An 18,961-nucleotide genomic window follows, 5' to 3' on the forward strand; every position below is an offset into this window, starting at 1 on the left:
TATTCAGTCCCGCCCAAGGGGTATGAATATCTGTACATACACCCCACCCCAGACTCTCTGGTGGTCCAGTCAGTCAATGACCGCGAGCGTCACGGACAACCTGCCGCTGCGCCGAAGTCCAAGGAGGCCAGGCGCATGGACTTATTAGGGCGTAAGATTTATTCGGCGGGCGGTCTCCAACTCCGCATCGCTAACCAGATGGCCCTATTGTCCAGATATGCATTTAATATCTTGGGGTGCCTCACAAAATTCAAGGAGCTGACCCCTCAGGACTCCCGCCCCGAATTCTCGGCGCTGCTGGAAGAGGGCAAGTTAACCTCCAGAACCCTGATTAAAGCGGCCGTGGACGCAGCTGACTCGGGGGCTAGAACGGTGGCATCCGGAGTGACGATGCGCCGCATTGCGTGGTTGCAGTCTTCCACCCTCCCACCGGAGGTCCAGTACACCCTCCAGGACCTCCCGTTTGACATGCAGGGCCTGTTTTCCGAGAAAACGGACGCCAGAATTCAGACCCTAAAGGACGGGAGGGTTGCAATACGGACGCTGGGCATGCACACGCCGGCCACGCAGAGGCGTTCGTTCCGCCAGCAGCCCTACCGACCCTTCAACCAGGCCAGGACTCGGCCGTTTAACAATCGCCGCACGGCCCCCTTCCGCCGTAGACCGTCGGGGGGGCGGCGCAACCAGGCTCAGGGCTCGTCCAAGGCTCCGCAGGCGCAGAAGCCGGCCTTTTGATGGGACACCCGAGGACGGCCCACCACTCTCCCCCCAGGATCCATCCCTTTTGTTTTCGAATCGCCTTTCCCGCTTCCTTCCGGCGTGGTCTGCTATAACATCGGACAGCTGGGTCCTCAGCACCGTCCGGCACGGCTACCGCCTCCTGTTTATTTCGCCCCCTCCCTCCCACCCACCTTCCCCGTCCCTCTTCAGGGACCCCTCTCACGAGCAAGTCCTCTTACAGGAGGTCCAGTCTCTGTTGAGCATGGGTGCCATCGAGGAGGTGCCTCCCTGCAGGCGGGGCAGGGGTTTCTACTCCAGATATTTCCTCATCCCCAAGGCGAAAGGAGGTCTCCGTCCCATCTTAGACCTCCGGGAGCTGAACAAGTACCTCTGCAAGCTCAAGTTTCGGATGGTAACCTTGGGGTCCATTATCCCTTCCTTGGATCCGGGAGACTGGTTTGCCGCCCTCGACATGAAGGATGCTTACTTTCATGTGGCAATTTACCCACCCCACAGACGCTACCTGCGCTTCATGATCAACGAGGCCCACTACCAATTTGCGGTGTTACCCTTCGGCCTCTCCACTGCCCCGAGGGTATTCACCAAGTCCATGGTGGTCGTGGCCGCAGCTCTCCGTCGTCGCGGAATCCACGTGTACCCGTATCTCGACGACTGGCTGATTTGTGGTCGCTCTCAAGAGTTGGTGGCAGCTCAGGTGTCCGAGATACTGCACCTGTTCCGGTCTCTCGGCCTCCTCGTCAACGCCGAGAAGTCCCAATTAGTTCCGGCACAGCGCCTGGAGTTCATAGGAGCGGTCCTCAACTCCACCCTCGCCAGAGCCTGCCTCCCTCGTCCTCGGCACGAGACGATGGTCTCGTTCATCCGGGCCCTGCAGGCCTTCCCTTCCACGACGGTGCGGTCCTGCCTCTGCCTGCTGGGTCACATGGCGGTGTGCACTTTTGTGACCGCCAACGCGAGGCTGAGGCTTCATCCGTTCCAGATGTGGCTGACATCAGTGTACCGCCCCCACCGCGACCCTATAGATATGGTGGTCACGGTCTCGGACCCCACTCTCCAGGCTCTTACTTGGTGGCTGGATCCGGAGGTGGTCTGCGCAGGGGTTCCGTTCCGCCCCCCTCGCCCGTCGGTCACCCTGACCACAGATGCTTCGGCGCTCGGATGGGGGGCTCACATGGGAGACCTGCACACCCAGGGTCTCTGGTCGGCCCAGGAACTCTCCCTCCACATCAACGTACGGGAGTTGAGAGCGATCCGCTTGGCTTGTCTCGCCTTTCTAGCACACCTCCGGGACCGCTGCGTAGCGGTATACACGGACAACACGGCGGCCATGTTCTATCTGAACAAGCAGGGTGGGGCCCGATCCTCCCCGCTGTGCAAGGAGGCGATGCTCCTATGGGACCTGTGCGTGACCCACTCGATTCGCCTCGAAGCGTTCTTTCTACCAGGAGTGCAGAACACGCTGGCCGACCGTCTGAGCAGGTCCTTCGCCTCCCACGAGTGGTCCCTTCGCCCCAATGTGGCTCACACCATCTTCCCGAGGTGGGGATTTCCCCAAATAGACCTGTTTGCCTCCAGGACCAACAGGAAGTGCCACAGGTTCTGTTCGTACCAGGGTCGGGCTCCAGACTCCATCTCCGATGCGTTCCTCATGCCCTGGACGGGTCCCCTCCTATACGCGTTCCCCCCGTTCCCGCTGGTCCACCGAGTACTACTCAAGCTGCGGAGGGACAAGGCCCGCGTCATACTCGTCGCTCCGGCCTGGCCAAGGCAGCACTGGTATACCCTGCTCCTCGAGCTCTCGATTCGGGATCCCATTCCCCTGCCGTTGTGGCCGGACCTCATCTCTCAGGACCTCGGCAAGCTTTGTCACCCGAACCTGCAGTCGCTGCATCTTACAGCCTGGTTCCTGAGTGGTTGACCGACGCAGAGAGGGGTTGTTCGGCAGCAGTGCAGCAAGTTCTGCTTGAAAGCAGGAAACCCTCGACACGCTCTACCTACCTCGCGAAGTGGAAACGCTTTGCTCTTTGGTGCGATCAGCGAGGTCTTAACCCGTTCTCGACCCCTATCCAGACGGTCCTCGATTACCTCTGGTACCTGAAGGGCCAAGGTCTTGCGATCTCGTCCCTGAAGGTGCACCTGGCAGCACTGTCAGCCTTTCGGCCCACTATAGATGGTCGCTCAGTCTTTTCCAACCCAATGGTTGCCCGCTTCCTCAAGGGGTTAGACCGTCTCTACCCTCAGGTGCGTCCGCCTGCTCCGACTTGGGATCTGAACCTGGTTCTCACCCAGCTGATGCGGCCACCCTTCGAGCCCCTGGCCACGTGCTCTCTGCTCCATCTCACCTGGAAGACGGCCTTCCTCGTGGCAATCACATCCGCCAGACGAGTCTCCGAACTCCGCGCCCTCACAGCAGGTCCCCCATATACCGTCTTCCACGGGGACAAAGTGCAGCTTCGACCACACCCGGCCTTCCTTCCCAAGGTGGTCTCGGCCTTCCATCTTAATCAAGAAATCTTCCTCCCGGTTTTCTTTCTAAAGCCGCACGCCTCACCTCGTGAACAGCAGCTCCACACCCTGGACGTCCGTAGGGCCCTCGCCTTTTACATCGACCGGACAAAGTCCTTCCGGCGTTCCTCCCAGCTCTTTCTGGCAATTGCTGAGTGCATGAAAGGCGAGCCAGTGTCCTCACAACGGATTTCATCCTGGGTGACGTCCTGCATACGTGCGTGCTACGAGCTTGCTCGCGTCCCCCCATGCCGACTCACTGCACACTCGACCAGGGCACACGCCTCGTCGGCCGCCTTCCTGGCCCATGTTCCCATCCAGGACATCTGCAGAGCGGCCACATGGTCTTCAGTCCACACCTTCGCCTCCCACTATGCGTTGGTGCAGCAGTCTCGAGACGACGCAGCCTTCGGCTCTGCGGTATTACACTCCGCCACGTCTCATTCCGACCCCACCGCCTAGGTAAGGCTTGGGAATCACCTACAATGGAATGCATAGGAGCAATCACTCGAAGAAGAAAAGACGGTTACTCACCTGTAGTAACTGGTGTTCTTCGAGATGTGTTGCTCCTATCCATTCCAGACCCGCCCTCCTTCCCCACTGTCGGAATAGCCGGCAAGAAGGAACTGAGGAGCGGACGGGCCGGCTGAGGTATATAATGGGCGCCATAGCGGCGCCACTCCAGGGGGCGCCAGCCGGCCCGCCGGAGTTGCTAGGGTAAAAATGTTCCGGAGAGCCGTGCACGCGCAGCGCGCACACCTACAATGGAATGGATAGGAGCAACACATCTCGAAGAACACCAGTTACTACAGGTGAGTAACCGTCTTTTATCATTGCAAGGTCGTAATAACTTTTCACACAGTTTATTCTCTGCCTCATACTATCTTCGCTTCTACAAATCTCACGTCATTAGGGTCACAGTTAGCCTAACTCATGCTAACTAACTGACATGCATTAAGATCCCTTCAAATCCTTGTTAATTCTTTCCCTGCTTCCACACTCCCTCCTTTTGTACTTCCAGTACAACAGATATTTTCAAATCTCTATTTGCATTAAACCATGGATTTCAGATTCTACAGCAGATATGTCAACCTTAGGGGTTTTCATTGGATGTAATGACAATGCATGATTAGCATGAACATGAAAGGTATTACTATCATTACGTCTTTTACAACAACAACAACAATAACATAATCCTAAACTAACTAACAACACTACAAACAATAACATTCCCATAGGAATAATATAATGGGGTTGTTGTACAGTTTTGGTTACAAAGCACAATATATCATACTTAGTACATAAAGTAGACACTCTATAAGCTGTATGAAAGGCATTCTTTTCAGCATGATATATATTCTGAAGCATGTGAATTTGCCCTTGCAATTCAGAGATTCTTTGAACCTCTGGTAAGAATGAAAGAAAATTTTGAAACCGATCAGGCACTACTCTAGTCCAATTAAAATATACCTGAAATCTAAGAGCTACTTGCAACATTCTATCTGCAGGCCAGTAAATGATATGATTGCCTGCAGCAGTGGTAAGATTAATATGTATATCTTGTAATGTGGTGGCATTAACGTACACACAGCTATCATTAGCTTGAAAAAGTGGGTGTCCTGTCAGGGTAGTTCCCTGACCTCTACCCTCCCAGCAAATATTGTCATAAACAGTGACAGCTTCCCCTGGCTTCAGTTTCCGTACACACTGAAGCTGTGGTGGTTCTAACGGCCAAAATGTCCACAGATTTCCTAACCCCATCCAAATATCAGCTGTAATCCCAGGAGCACTAATCAAAAATCGATTAGGAGAATCAGGCGGTCTCACTTCCCAGATATCTCGGTGAATTACCCAATCCCACATGCATCCTCCCCATGGACCCGGTACGATTCGGTATGTGGGAGCCCACACCCCCTTAACCAGTCCATATGCTTGGAAGGAGCACTGTGAACATCCACACTTCCATCCAGAAAGTCTCCAAGTATGTCTCCATGGCCACAGATTAGATGGTACTCCTGACGTGTCTGTAAGGGCAGTGGGCCAAGCTTGGTGCTCAAGATCATTCCAAATGGCCATCAGCTGGTCATTCAGGAAATCCTGAATTTCTGAACATGCTAGATCCCACTGCAATGCCTTCCCAGCCTCAGTGATATTCAATACCATCTCTCTCAATAACTTCTGAGTCATAGAACTAAGGGCGGAAATGACATGTAACTCACCCACTCCGGTTTGTACTTGGGTCAGCTGTGCCCCAGAAATTAGGCCGGTGGCCTTCTCTAGTTGGCCCAATTTCTCATCATGTTCCTGGTTCTTAAAAATATTCCAAACTGCTGCGGCACTACTGGCCCCATCCCATAAGGATCCGGTCAGGTCCCTCTTCTTTCTAGAGGAAATAACCCAGGCCCTCTGTTGTGCTAATCTAATGGCAGCCCCTTGTGAACAATTTGGATATGTAGAGGTGATCTGAAAACTAGATAAAGGCAATGTAAACTTCACAGTCCCTAGTGTAGTGTTAATAACAGTCCATCGATATTCCGCTACATCTCCCCTTAGTGTAGGTCTATACCACATCTGCTGGTTGTATACCTTCATATATTTCCAGGAGGCATTAATATTAATAGCATAAGAGGGAGTGTATTGCAATAAGGTACAGGTGACATTATCATCCACTGGAATGGTCTCAATACAGGTAAAACTTCCAGTAGCAGAACAAACTCTTTGGGTATTCATTTGATTATTCACTAATTGGGTAACCAAATAACAATATGGGCCTCTTTTAGGTAACATAGCACAAATTCCAGGAATAACCATCATATCTACTTCACTATGGAACCCATCAATTTCATGTATAAATTCTTGGGGCTGATTTGCAGTAATATTATGGATCTCTATTTTCACTGATCCATTTGTTTTCCACTCAATTGTTCGCTCATATGAATTCTTTTGAACTTTAAAAAATAGTCTGTCTGAGCAATATTCTAATAAAGCACTAAGATGGGAAGGCCTCGGCCAATGAATTTCATTAGAATATACAATTTTGTTTATATCTGAATAAATCACAGAAGTGATGGCCAGGGTTGAGGGGCTAGTGGGGGTAACCTTTGTGGTAGCAAGGCGCTTTCGGTATTCATCATCTGAAAGCCAATTAGGGAGGGCAGTACATCCCCAGGGTACTTGTCCATAAGCACAGAGCCCTGCCCCTGGAAGAAATCCAAGCCACCATTCAACCCCACATTCCCAAGCACGTTCCCCACAGTTCCCTCCTTGCCAATTAATGATGCTTCGTTTCTTCCACCAGGGCCAGTTCTTAATGTCTCTTTTAGTCAGGAATCCCTGGACTCTGGAGGTTTCTGCAGAACGAATGTGTCTTCTTTTCTTCTCCAAAAACAATTGTGGTTTAGCATGATAAAGGGGAGAGGTCTTTAATGTTGGAATTCCTGTAGAAAAATCCAAAGGCACAGTAGGTCTGTCAGAGGACAAGGGAGAGGTTGCTAGTACGTCACCTTGTCCTCTTTTTCCGCTGTCCAGCAGGTACAGCAGGGCTAGAAGAAGGAGTACGCTGATCATCAGTAGGAGTGGCTCTCGAGGTGGAGGGGTCTTTTTGCAGTGCGATGCATGGGTCCAGGCAGGTAGTCCTTGACACTTCACAGCAGTGTTGGTGGTTAACAGGACTTTCCAGCGTGGAGCCAAGGCAGTCTTTCGTTGATGGACCTTTATGTAGACCCAGTCTCCTGGTTCCAATGAGTGGCAAGGTTGCACAGGATCCTTCGGTAGTGCTTCCTTCACCTGTGTATAAAAAGACTTAACACATTTCATTAGTGCCTGACAATACTTAAACATTATGTCATCCATCAAATGAATGTCCATCTGAGCTAGGGTTAGTGGGGGTGCAGTTGGTAGTCGCATTGGGCGTCCTGTCAAAATCTCATGAGGGCTGAGTCCAGTCTTTCGATTGGGAATGGCTCTCATACTCATCAGTGCCAAAGGAAGGGCATCTGGCCACTTTAAGTTTGTTTCAGCACAAATCTTGGCCAGTTTATTTTTTAAAATACCGTTCTGGCGTTCCACTGTCCCAGCAGACTGTGGATGATGAGGGCAGTGAAGGTTGTGTTGAATCTGCAAAGCTGCACATAAATCCTTTACAATCTGTCCAGTAAAGTGAGTTCCACGATCACTGTTGATACTCACAGGGATGCCAAAACGTGGTACAAAATCTTTAAGCAGAAGTTTCACAACGGTCCTGGCATCTGCTTTCCTGCAGGGAAAAGCTTCAACCCAATTGGTAAATACATCAACTAAAACTAATACATATTCATAACCACAACATTTAGACATTTGAATAAAATCAATCTGAATATTTACAAAAGGTCCCCAAGGAGGAGGGTGGGCTGCCCGCTTAGCTTTAACAGCTTTACCAATGTTGTGCTGTTGACAAATCACACAGTGTTGACAGTAGGAATGTGCTACAGAAGGGAAACTTGGTGCACACCAATCTCGGGTAACTGCAGCAACCATCCCCCCTTTGCTCACGTGTGCCATTCCATGGTATATGTGAGCAAGATAGGGCAGTAACATCTTCGGTGCCACCAGGCGACCATCCGGGGCACGCCAAAGATGATCAGTATGTAAAATGCATCCAGCAGCACTCCAAGAGTGTTTCTCGGTTCTCGAAGCTGCCTCCTGGAGTAGTTGCAACTAAACTACTCTCAGTTATGCCCATTTTTAGCAATAGATTATTTTTGGAGATGGATCAAACAACCTAAACATTCCTCCCCATTAAGCTTAGCTAGAAGCTTCCTGCTAATGCAAAGAGACACACCCATTCCCTGTATAGCCTGGTTGGAGCTAACTGGACTCATCTGCTAGTATGAGTCAGCTGTGATTACCCTGACTTGTCTTAATGCAGAGTTTTAATATCTGAGCCAGGGTGATTCAGTAGAAGAGCCTGGAATTACTCTGCCCCCACCCGCCATATTTAATGGTTCATTCCCACAATGGGATTATGCCCACTTTACAGAGGGAAATGGAGATTTAGGCCCTGATCCATAAAGGTACTTAAGTGCCTAAACCCCAGTTTTAATTTCCATGGCAATCCACAAAACTCCCACTCAGCCCTGTAAGTGCCTAAACTCACTTGGTGCCTGTTTTCAGGGTAAAAGTTCCCTCGTGCCTTGTTTTCTGCTTCTGAGCATGCCCACTGCCAACATCACTCAAGACATCTGTAGCCCTACCTCCTGCCTAAACCCCAGAGCTACCCATGAAATCACCCATGGGTGAGTAGTCACTCACCTCTCTCACGTGCAGGGCCTGCTCCTGTAGGCATGCTCAGAGGCTGCATACTGGTTTGGATCTCATTCAAAATCCAGCTGGAGATGGGGGGGTGCCCACCTTACAACTTCAGCTGTAAGTCCCAGGTTCAACTCCCTCTTCTGCTTCATGGAGAGAAATGATTGGACCAGGGAACTCCCACCTCTTAGGTGATTGCTTTAACCACTGGGCTAAAAGTTATAAGGTGGGCACTCCCATCTGGGTCTCCTTCCATCTCTGCTGTTCTACTGGGATAACTAATGCAAGATGGATTGGAGCAGGGGACTGGATTATGGGTTTCTCACCTCCCAAAGGGGTACCCTAATAGGCGCCGACTTCCTCTCTGCCCCATGGGTGCTGGACACCCCCCCCCGCCCCTTCACCACCCTGTTCCAATTCCATCCCCTTCCCCCAAGTCCCCCTCCTTGCCCCACCTGCTGCCTCCTCCCTGAGCATGCCACATCTCCACTCCTCCTCCTCCCTCCCTGAATGGTTTATTCCCACGATGGGATTATGCCCACTTTACAGAGGGCACTGCCTAAGCACTGCCAAACAGCTGTTAGGTGGCAGGGGGAAGTGCTGGGATGGGGGGGAGCGCGGATGCGGTGCGCTCGGGGTAGGAGGAGGTGAGGAAGGGGTGGGAGCAGGGGGAGCTTCACAGCCAGTGGGGGCAGAGTACCTGCTAATTTTTTCCCATGGGTGCTCCAGTCCTGCAGCACCCATGGAGTTGTCGCCTATGGATGGGTACCCTAACCACTGAATTATAGAGACTCTTTCTATCTCTTGTTGTTCTGTCTCCCCCCCTTCCCCACGCAGTGTGTATGAGTAATTATAAATAGTCATTGGCAGAGATAACAAGAGCATGAGAGAGAATTGTTGTAGGAGCACCAGTGATCTGTATGCTATGTATAACCTGTATGCTCAAAAGGTCTGTTGCACTATCCCCACCTTTTGTCTCCTTTCCCTCTCTGAATACCTGTGAAGTAGCTTTCACCCTTTCGCTCCCTCCTGGAATTCTTGTGGAATGAATGGGCTGCTTGAACAGCTGGAAGATCAGAAGAGCTCCCAGATAGACCAGATGTCTGGGACTCTAATTAGGCAGTGCTCACACACCCAATGCATGAACAGTGCCCAAGGTGGCATGTGACCAACCAGACGCGGCCAAGTCATCTCTAGTCACAGTCCATGAGGAGCAGGTCCTTAAAAGGGGAAGGGGCCATGTACTCAGCAGTGCACTCACAAGATTGTACCTCCTGTGAAGGCCCTTCGCCTGGACCACCTGGCCAGTGGTTCGCCGCGTTGCATTCCACCGTGCCTTGGGAAGACTTACCTTCATCGCACTGTCCATCGTTGCGCTGTGGGACACTTACCTTGAAGAATCCTGACATTTCCAGTGCCATGCCTGTCCTGGGAGCGTAAGTATGCAAGTGTGAATGGGACCTTCCCCCTCCCCTCTCCCCTTCTTTTGAGCTTAGCTATCAGTATAATAAAAGTGCTGCTTTCTGCCAAACTCTGGTGGGTCATTAGTCCTCCCTAAGCTTACTAGCTGGCCCAATTTCAGGTAACAAGAATGACTCTAGGGCACCCATGTGGGGGACCCAGTTTCTAGTCCCTCTGCTCCAATCACTCTTTCATTAGTTATCTACAGTGGAACAACATCAACGGGAGTGATTGAGGAAGTTTCACATCAGAATATTCCATAGCTCAGTGGTTAGTACAACCTGCTGTGAGATAAAAGACCCCAAATCCTTTCTCCTCCTCTGCCTGAAAGGGAGAATTGAATCTGGGTCTTACACCTCTCAGGTGGGTGCACTAACAAGTGGGTGAGGAGATGGGCAGAGGCACCACACCTCCTTTGCTTATTTTGTGTGGAGCAAGGCAGGCATTTAACTCATTCCCACAAGAAACTACTTACATGCCTAAACTGCCCACTTCCAGGAGAGGGGTTCCCATTCATGGATCACTAACAGAGATAGGCACCTTCCTGCAGCCCAGCTTTAGCCATCTATCTCTGAGAGAGGGGAGGGGTTTAGGATACACCCCTGTTGTTAACAGCTCCCATTGGCTAGATTAGGCAGCTCCTTGCCTAGTGTTCTGGTTTTTGTGAATCACATTCTAAGGGGCCTGTCTCTCCCCATTCATTGCTTGGAGAGCCTGGGCGCCTAACAGGCTTTGTGGATCGCATTCTCGTTCCTGTGATTTTCTAGGCGCCGAAAAGTTAGGTGCTGCTACACTGAGGGTTGCAGCTACTAGGTCCCTTTATGGATCTGGCCCTAAGTAACTTGACCAATTCAAGCAAGAAGTCTGTGACGGAACTGGTAATTTAATCAGGATTTCATGATTTCCAGCTGAGTATGTTAGCCACCAAATCATCCTTCCTCCTAGAGCCTGTCATTGTCTTACAAAGGGAAATACGGACACGGGCCCACCCCAAACACCAGGCAGGCAGATATGTTCTACACTAGCTGCATGTTCTTGGTGGCCTTTCAGTCCCAGACTAGGCACATTTTCTCTAAAATAAGATGCAGGAGGCATTTTTTGGGAAAAGATAGTGAACAAGTTGTCTTTCATAATTTGAATGAGTTGAATCTGAAAAAAAAAATGTTTCCAAAGCTGAATTTTGAATTTTTCACCTGCTAAATTGGAGTTCTAAATTTAAGTAATATATGACAAATTAGTATATTTCTATGGTTTTTATTCCACTAGAAACAAGTTCTATGTAGACATTGCTTAGATAAGCAGAATTTAATGGTTCCTACATGTGCCGACACACCCTTTGCATTTACAGGCCCCAGTATATGCCAATGTGGAATTTCTGACATATCCACACAGGTAACAATTTTTGCACAGCTTGTGGGGATTGGCTCCAGTGACCATAGCTTGGGTTCCAGTTTTCCACTGTGGTTGGTCCAATCCATCTTCTCTGGGGAGGGTAGTGTGGGGTTGTTGCAATTTGCCTGATTCCACATCATGGCTTGAAAGGGAGCTCTTTGGAGGTGATAGCACATTAAACACTGTCATGAACAGTTTTGCACAAGTCACACATTATCTTCAACAGAGACATGTTTTTTCACAGCTGCATCACATTGGCAGCTCATAGTCATCCTGTGATCAACCAATACACCCAGGTCTTTCTCCTCCTCTGTCACTTCCAACTCATAAGTCCCCAACTTACAGCAGAAGCAAAAAGCTGCCAGGATAAGTTCCAACTGATGCTGCAGTCTTCTGACTTGATTAAACTGAAGATCTAGTAACTGAGTAGTTTACCTTTATACTCAAAAGAATGACAGGTGTACCATACATCATCTATGGAACAAGCTGAGTAAAAGTGTGGGACAATGTCACATATACTTTAGGTGTAAATATTTTTTGGTTCCTTAACAAATTAACAGTTCTCTTTAGCCTGATTCTTTGTTGATTTAGAGCTGTCTTCAGCACTCCCTTTGCCTACATCCAGTGCTTCGAGGTTGAGGTCTATCACATACACAGTCATGGTGTTTAAGGCCACTAAACACCCAGCCACCCTGATGTGAATGTTGAATTTTTTTAGCCTCAGTGGTAACATTACACTTTATATGACTCAGTATTTTGTGGAACAGTTTAATAGTTTTTCCTCCCTGCTTTCTGTCTCTTCCCGTTGAGTGAGGAAGCCCCATGAAGTAACTGGGTTGTATAAATACACAGGTGGAACTACCAGAAAAGCTCAGCCAGCTGTCATTGGGCATCCAAAGCCACATGCTAAGGAGCACTGAATACAGACAGAGTCATTCGTCCTTCTCCTCCCGTTCTTTGAGTTTGGAGGCTGTTGAACCCCAGATTTGCCTGTCCTGGGTCACTGCCCCACATGCATGTCTGTAAAGCTGGGCCCTTGCAGTACTTTCAAGGGAGCCAGAACATCTAGCAAGTGCTGTCTTGACTCAGGGATGCTGCCAAGCGTGTTTGTGTGGCCAGACCAGGAGCAGTGAATGGTGTGCAGCTTCCTTCGCCAGCAGGTGACTTCAGGGGAGCCATTCTGTGTCTCCAGGCAGTTTCTTGCTTGTCTCTGTAAGGGCTGCCACATTTTACTGAAGGCTGAAAATCTGAGGTGCCTTTTGCCTCTCTGGTGCTTAAAGCTGCAGCGCTTTCAAAGAATCTCGTATTCCTTCCCCTCCCAGGCAAAACTAGAATTCTGTATCTATGTCAAGCAAAACAGCTGCTCATAAACCACCGGGTTTGCCTTTGCACTCTGTGATGTCCCTGGCATGCTGGATTAGTGACATGGTACTTGAGGCAGTTAATCCTGCCATTGTCTGGTAATCAGAGTAGTTTCCCCAAGGGGTGCTTTCAAACTTCTCACTCTCAGCTTCCAGGAATTTGATGTTTCGGACCGTAAGCTCTCCTGTCTTTGACACACATGGAGACTTTTCCCAGTTGGGTGGCAGAGAATCTGTTGGAAGTACGTGTTCCCAAGGCAGCTGTAGCACCTCTCTCCTTAGCTGCTTTCTGGAAGGGGTCCCAAATGAAACCTAGTCCCTTTGGATTCCCCTAGGAAGTGGCTGTGTAGTAGAAGCAGTTTATTGGTCTTCCAGCAGCATGTTTATAAAACATCATCTCCACGACCCTGCAGCGAGGCTCTGAGAACCCAACACCCGTCCCACAGCTGTTGGGCTCAGTAATTTTGGGGACTGACTCTCCACACAGCTCCTTCCTCTTCTCTGCCCAGATGGATTGGGGGCGGGGAGCACCTCGAAGGACAGAAATACAAATGGTGGCTGGTGCCCTGCATGCTGTTAAATAACCAGCCCTGCCTGCCTCCCCTGGGATACATGATGGACAAGTGAAGCCGGAGAAGAGCAGGAGGCTTGGACCGCCCGCCCTGCTGTAAGTCCCAGCTGAGGGGTAGTGCTGTGCTGGGAGGAGGGGCGGGGGGAAATCGGGGAGGGGTTCTAGGGGCAGGGGGCAGCAGCCACATCGCACGGTGGCTGGGAGCCAGAACCCAGTTGGAGTGACCTGGAGAGTGTAGGAGCAGGGAGAAAACCCTCGGGGCTGGTTCTGGGGTATCCTCTCCCCAGCCATAGTGTGAACCTCCCTGCCCCGTGAGGTGTTGCCATCCTGGCCCGGGCAGGAGCCATGGCTGGTCAGCAGGGTCTGGGAGTCAGAAGTGAGTGGTTCCTGGCAGGCTGGGGGCAGTGGCAAGCAGGGAGGGGGTGGACTCCACAAGAGGGAGGGAAACAACCTCCCATGGGAGACCCAGCTGCTGGAGGAGACTTTCCCCCTACTCCCTCACGAGCTGCGGTGCCGCCGGCAGGGACTCTGAGCCGCCCCAGCCAAGGGCGAGGCTGGGGGTTGATCCGAGCCTTATTTGGTGCTAACTCTGCAGAACCCAGCCTGGCATATGCCAGGAAGTCGTGTTGCAGACCCAGCACTAACCATCTCTCCCAAGGATTGCTGCCAGCCCCCTGCAAGTGGCAGCTCCAAGAGCTCCTGCACGCACAGAGCAGCTGACCCCCCACCCCATCTCAGCCCAGCTATGCTCATGGGGATACGAAATTCTAGCTCTGAGCCTCCCTGCCTTCAACAGCTGATCATGCCCCAAAGGGCTGCGCCAGAGCTGAGGAAACAGAGCCAGGTGCTGAGGAAACACATCCCAGGGCTGGAGTGTGCAGTCCAATCCCTCCCGCGCATCACGGGCATTAGTTCTGTCAGAGGCTGACCCTGCCAGCTGCTCACTAGGCAGAACCCAGACCAGTGCTGAGCAGGTATCCCAGGCCTGGTGCTTAAATACCTGTAGAGGCGGCAGTCAGCCCAAGAAGGGTGGGCAGGGGGGTTGGTGTAGAGTCTCAGGTTGAACTGCAGGCCACAAGCGGAGCCAGTGTCACTTCTCACAGCCCCAATCCACAGAGCAAGAGAGGACTAAGGCTGCTGCAGCCAGGGCCGCCCAGAGGATTCCGGGGGCCTGGGGTCTTTGGCAGCGGGGGGCCCTTCCGTTCCGGGACCCTGTTGGAAGTCCCCCGGGGGGCCCTTCCGTTCCGGGATCCGCCGGCGAAGTGCCCCGAAGACCCGCGGCGGGGGCCCCCCGCCACCGAATTACCGCTGAAGCTGGACCCGCCGCCAAAGTTCAGCCCATTCTTCGGCGGTAATTCGGTGGCAGGGGGTCCCCGCCACGGGTCTTTGGGGCACTTCGCCGGCGGATCCCGGAACGGAAGGGCCCCCCGCTGCCGAATTACCGCCGAAGACCGAGCTGAACTTCGGCGGCGGGTCCCGCTTCAGCGGTAATTTGCCGGCGGGGGGTCCTTCCGCCCCGGAGTGGACGGACCCCCCGCCGGCGAAGACCGGGAGCGAAGAAGCTCCGGGGGCCCTAGCCCCGCAAAAGTTTTCCGGCCCCCCCGGAGCGAGTGAAGGACCCCGCTCCAGGGCCCCTGAAAAACTCTCATGGAGGCCCCTCTGGGGCCCGGGACCTGGGGCAAATTGCCCCTCTTGCCCACCCTCTGGGTGGCCCTGGCTGCAGCCAGAATTTCCTTCACTCTGGCTGCAGGGCCTGGGCTCACCCAACATGTGACTTTGGCTGTCAGAAAACTCCCCAGCTCCCTTTAAAAACCGATTCTCCCCTCCCCCCATCACTGCCGAGGACAAACTGCGGGGGTCAGCTCTTGCTTAGGGAGGGGGAGTTTGAGCTCCTTACATTGGCTCTGTAGTGAAGCGAGCTCCTAACCAGCAAGGTCACTAATAAAGCAAGAGGCAAGAGTTTATTTGAACTGAACAAATTCTTTAAAAGAGGCAGGGTGGGGAGTAAACAGAAGCCTAAATTGCAGCAGGTAGCATGTAAGCGGGAAAGTAGAAGTGCTGAGATGGCTTGTGAAGAGCAAGTAACTGAAGGGATATAGACAAACACTAAAAACACTTTATGGAGATCAGAAGCCTGTGAGCAATTAAAGATGACAAGGACATTGCTGAGAAGCTAATATTTTTGTGTGTTCATCTTCTGCCTTTATCACAGAAACTGTTGGACAGAGATCTGTCCCAGACCGGTTCTCTTCTATTTACAGAGGTACCATCGGGGCTTGAGAGAGCAGCAGAGGCGGTCCCAGACCAAGCTGATAATTTACAAAGTAACCTCCGCTCCCACTTCTTTGAGCTGGACTTCATCCTGCTCTTAGTAGTACAAAGGCGCTACTGTCAGTCAAAGCCTAACCCCACCCCTTGACCCCTTAAACCCTGCCCACCTATCACCAGAAGTCCTGCCCCATGTGACCCCTCTAAGAGCTCCTTCCACTGCCTTCTACCAATCAGGATGGGTTTCACCGCCATAGGACCACCCCGAGAGGAGATTTAACCAATCAGGGGGAGTTCAGGGCAGGGTGACCCATCCGGAAATGGTTCTTGTGACCCCTCTAAGAACTCCTCTCACCACCCTCTACCAATCAGGTCGGGTTTCAGCTGTTGGGACCACCCCCAAGAGGAGATTTGACCAACGAGGAAGAAGTCCGGGGTGGGTGATCCGTCCGGAAGTGGTTCGTGTGATCCCTCTAAGAACTCCTCCCATCACCCTCTATCAATTGTGATAGGTTTTGGACACATAGGTCCACCCCAAGAGCAGCTTTGACCAAAACAGGGCAGGTTCTGGGACTGGGTGAACTGCCCAGAAGAGGGTGGTGTGACTCCTCGAAGAACTCCTCCCAGTGCCCTCTGCCAATCAGAGCACAGAACCATCACCCCATAAGTCCCAGTGTCAGGCAGAAGAGGCCATCTTTTACCAAGAACGTGTGTTTTAGAAATCGTGGAAACATGGACTCCTTCACCACCCCTCTGAGAACTTCGGACTTTGTTTTAGCCCCGAGAGTCTTCGACCAGCCATGGAGAAAGCGCTACATCAGCGACAGTTCCGAGGCGGAGGTGGGAGTGACCGAGGATACGCCGTTAATGGATACGCCGGAACCCAAACCCAAACCCGAAACCCAACTGCTTGTGAGACACCCCCCCGGAAGAGGAAGGTGAGGTGAACGGAAAAGACGTTGCACAGGTAAATGAATGATTAGGAAGTGACGGATGATGATGGGGTGTAATGGGTTAGGAACCAGGGGTTGTGTGAATCTGAAAAACAAGCAGTGGGAACTTGTTTCTTGTCTGAAAATCTCTCAAGAGCTTTCTAGAGGCCCTGGACAGCATTGCATCAAGCAGCAAAGATGAACTGGGCCCACCTTGTTTTTGCTCAACGCCAATACAAATTGTTGAAGAGGACTCCGAGGATGACAGCTATGTGTTTAACAGGAGGCGTGGCATGGAACTATCTGAACCAGTGCTACGTTGTGAGCGTAAAAAAGTCATGTGGACTATTGTACAGGCTGCTGTTTATGCTCTCCTTAAACACTGCCATAGGGAAAAGCTTTTTGAAGATTGTGAGGGCTGTGTCATAGATGCGCCAGCCCAGTGGCACCATGACGGTGTGACTTGGACTTCAGTGGATATAAACTGCAAGCTCTGGGGCCTGTGTGCTGAGCTGTGTTTGGAAAGCTTATTAAACACTGTTATTGCCATCGGTTATGCTATGCAATGTCTGTGCCTGACCCAAGAACATTTAGCGCAAGGGGTGACCTTGTTAAATGCTGTGCAATTCAGTGGAGACACTGACGGTGTTTTAAAGAAAATGACCAAACTGGAAGATGGCTGCTTACAGCGTTATATTGACAGTCTAGTTTGCACAAAAAGTTACAGAACCCTGCTTAAGAAAAAGACTATTTGTAAGAAATCTAAAAAGATTAACTTAGAGAATGGTGAGGGTAGCTGTAAATTAAAAAAAAAAAAAATTGAAAGGACTTTGTGACTATCTGTGTTTCTGTTAGAAGGTCTCTGGCCCTTAAGTGAGCTAAAAGTTTTAATGAAGCGTCTTAGTTTGTTTTCAAGGAGCTGTATGTCTTTTAAATAAAAAATAAATACCGTATTGTCCCGAGTATAGGCCACACTTTTTTCCCCTAATGTAAGTCTTTAAACTAGGGATGCGGCCTACAATCGGGAGGGGGGGGGGGTTGCCAGAGCGGCAAAGCAGGGGAAAAAAATAAAAAACACAGCGCGGCTAGAGCGGGGGGAGGGGGGACGACAAAAAACGGCGCGGCTGAAACTGCAAAGCGGGGGGAAAAAAACAACAACAAAAAAACTCGGTGCGGCCGGAACAGTAAAGCGGCGGCGGGGGGGGGGGGGGGGGGACAAAAACAAAAACAGTGCAGCTGAAGCGGCAGGTGAAAAAAAAAAAACAAAGCGGCAGCACAGCCGGAGCGGTAAAGCGGGGGGGGGGACACACACAAAAAATAGCATAGCCAGAGCGGCAAAGCAGGGTCGGGGGGAAAAAAACGGTGCAGCTGGAACGGCAAAGCAGGGGAGAAAAAAAACCTGCAGCACAGCCGGAGCAGTAAAGCAGGGGGGAGAAAAAAAACACCACGGCTGGAGCAGCAAAGGGGGGGGGACGAGGGGGACAACAGTGCGGCTGGCAAAGCAGGGGAAAAAACAAAACAAAAAACCCTACAGGGCGGCCGGACCCAGGGTGCAGGGGGACTCCCTGTGCTACAGAGTGCGCGCCTGGTCTAGTGGGGGGGAGGGAGAGGGAGCGGGGGGGGGGGGAGAGAAGGGGGGCGGCCAGCGCTTCAGCGGGGAGCTCACCCCACGGCCCCAACTGCCGTGCTGTCTTCCGGGAGGGCTCCGTGCTGCTCCGGTCGGCAGGGAGGGAAGAACGCGGGCTGCCCTGCGGAGTTTGCTGCAGGGCGCTCCCCTCCTCCACACCCTACAGGGCAGCCAGAGCAGCAAACAAAACCAAAAAAAAAAGCGTCCGTGCCGCCCTAGGATTGGGCGGAATGCCGCCCCCTAGAATCTGCTGCCCCAAGTACCAGCTTGCTCAGCTGGTGCCTGGAGCCTGCCCTGGCTGGAGAAGCCCACAAGTTACTGGTATGACGTCCCTGTGAGGCATCCGTAGCTCCCCATGCTGAGTTTGGAGCATTACGTCCCTGTGAGGCATCCGTAGCTCTGCACGCTGACTTGGGAGCCGAGGGCATTTGTTTACTTTTACCAGTATTATCTCGGGAGGGTACGGTATATGGTATACAGGTACCGGTATTTCCAGCGGTCGATATTAGATCAGATGATTCTATGAGTCTTTGGTTTTTATGATTCTTGTATTTATGGTACCGGTATTTACCACACTTGTGAGCAGTTCACTGTGGGGGTGAATAAAGGGAGTGGGAGGGGCTTAAGTTGAGAGCGGGTTATCGGCTGTGACACAACGTGAGATAAGTGGTGAGGAGGGGGTTGTGTGATGAAGAAGGGGGCTGAGGGGAGGTTGTTAATAGGGTGAGTAGTGGGCACTGTGTGAGGGAGAGGGAGAGGTAGGCTGAGAGAATAAGGAGGTGGCTAAGAGGGTAAGGAAGGGCCGTGTAAAGGAGAG

The sequence above is a fragment of the Mauremys mutica genome, chromosome 11 (assembly GCF_020497125.1).
Source record: "Mauremys mutica isolate MM-2020 ecotype Southern chromosome 11, ASM2049712v1, whole genome shotgun sequence".
Lineage (NCBI taxonomy): Eukaryota > Metazoa > Chordata > Testudines > Geoemydidae > Mauremys > Mauremys mutica.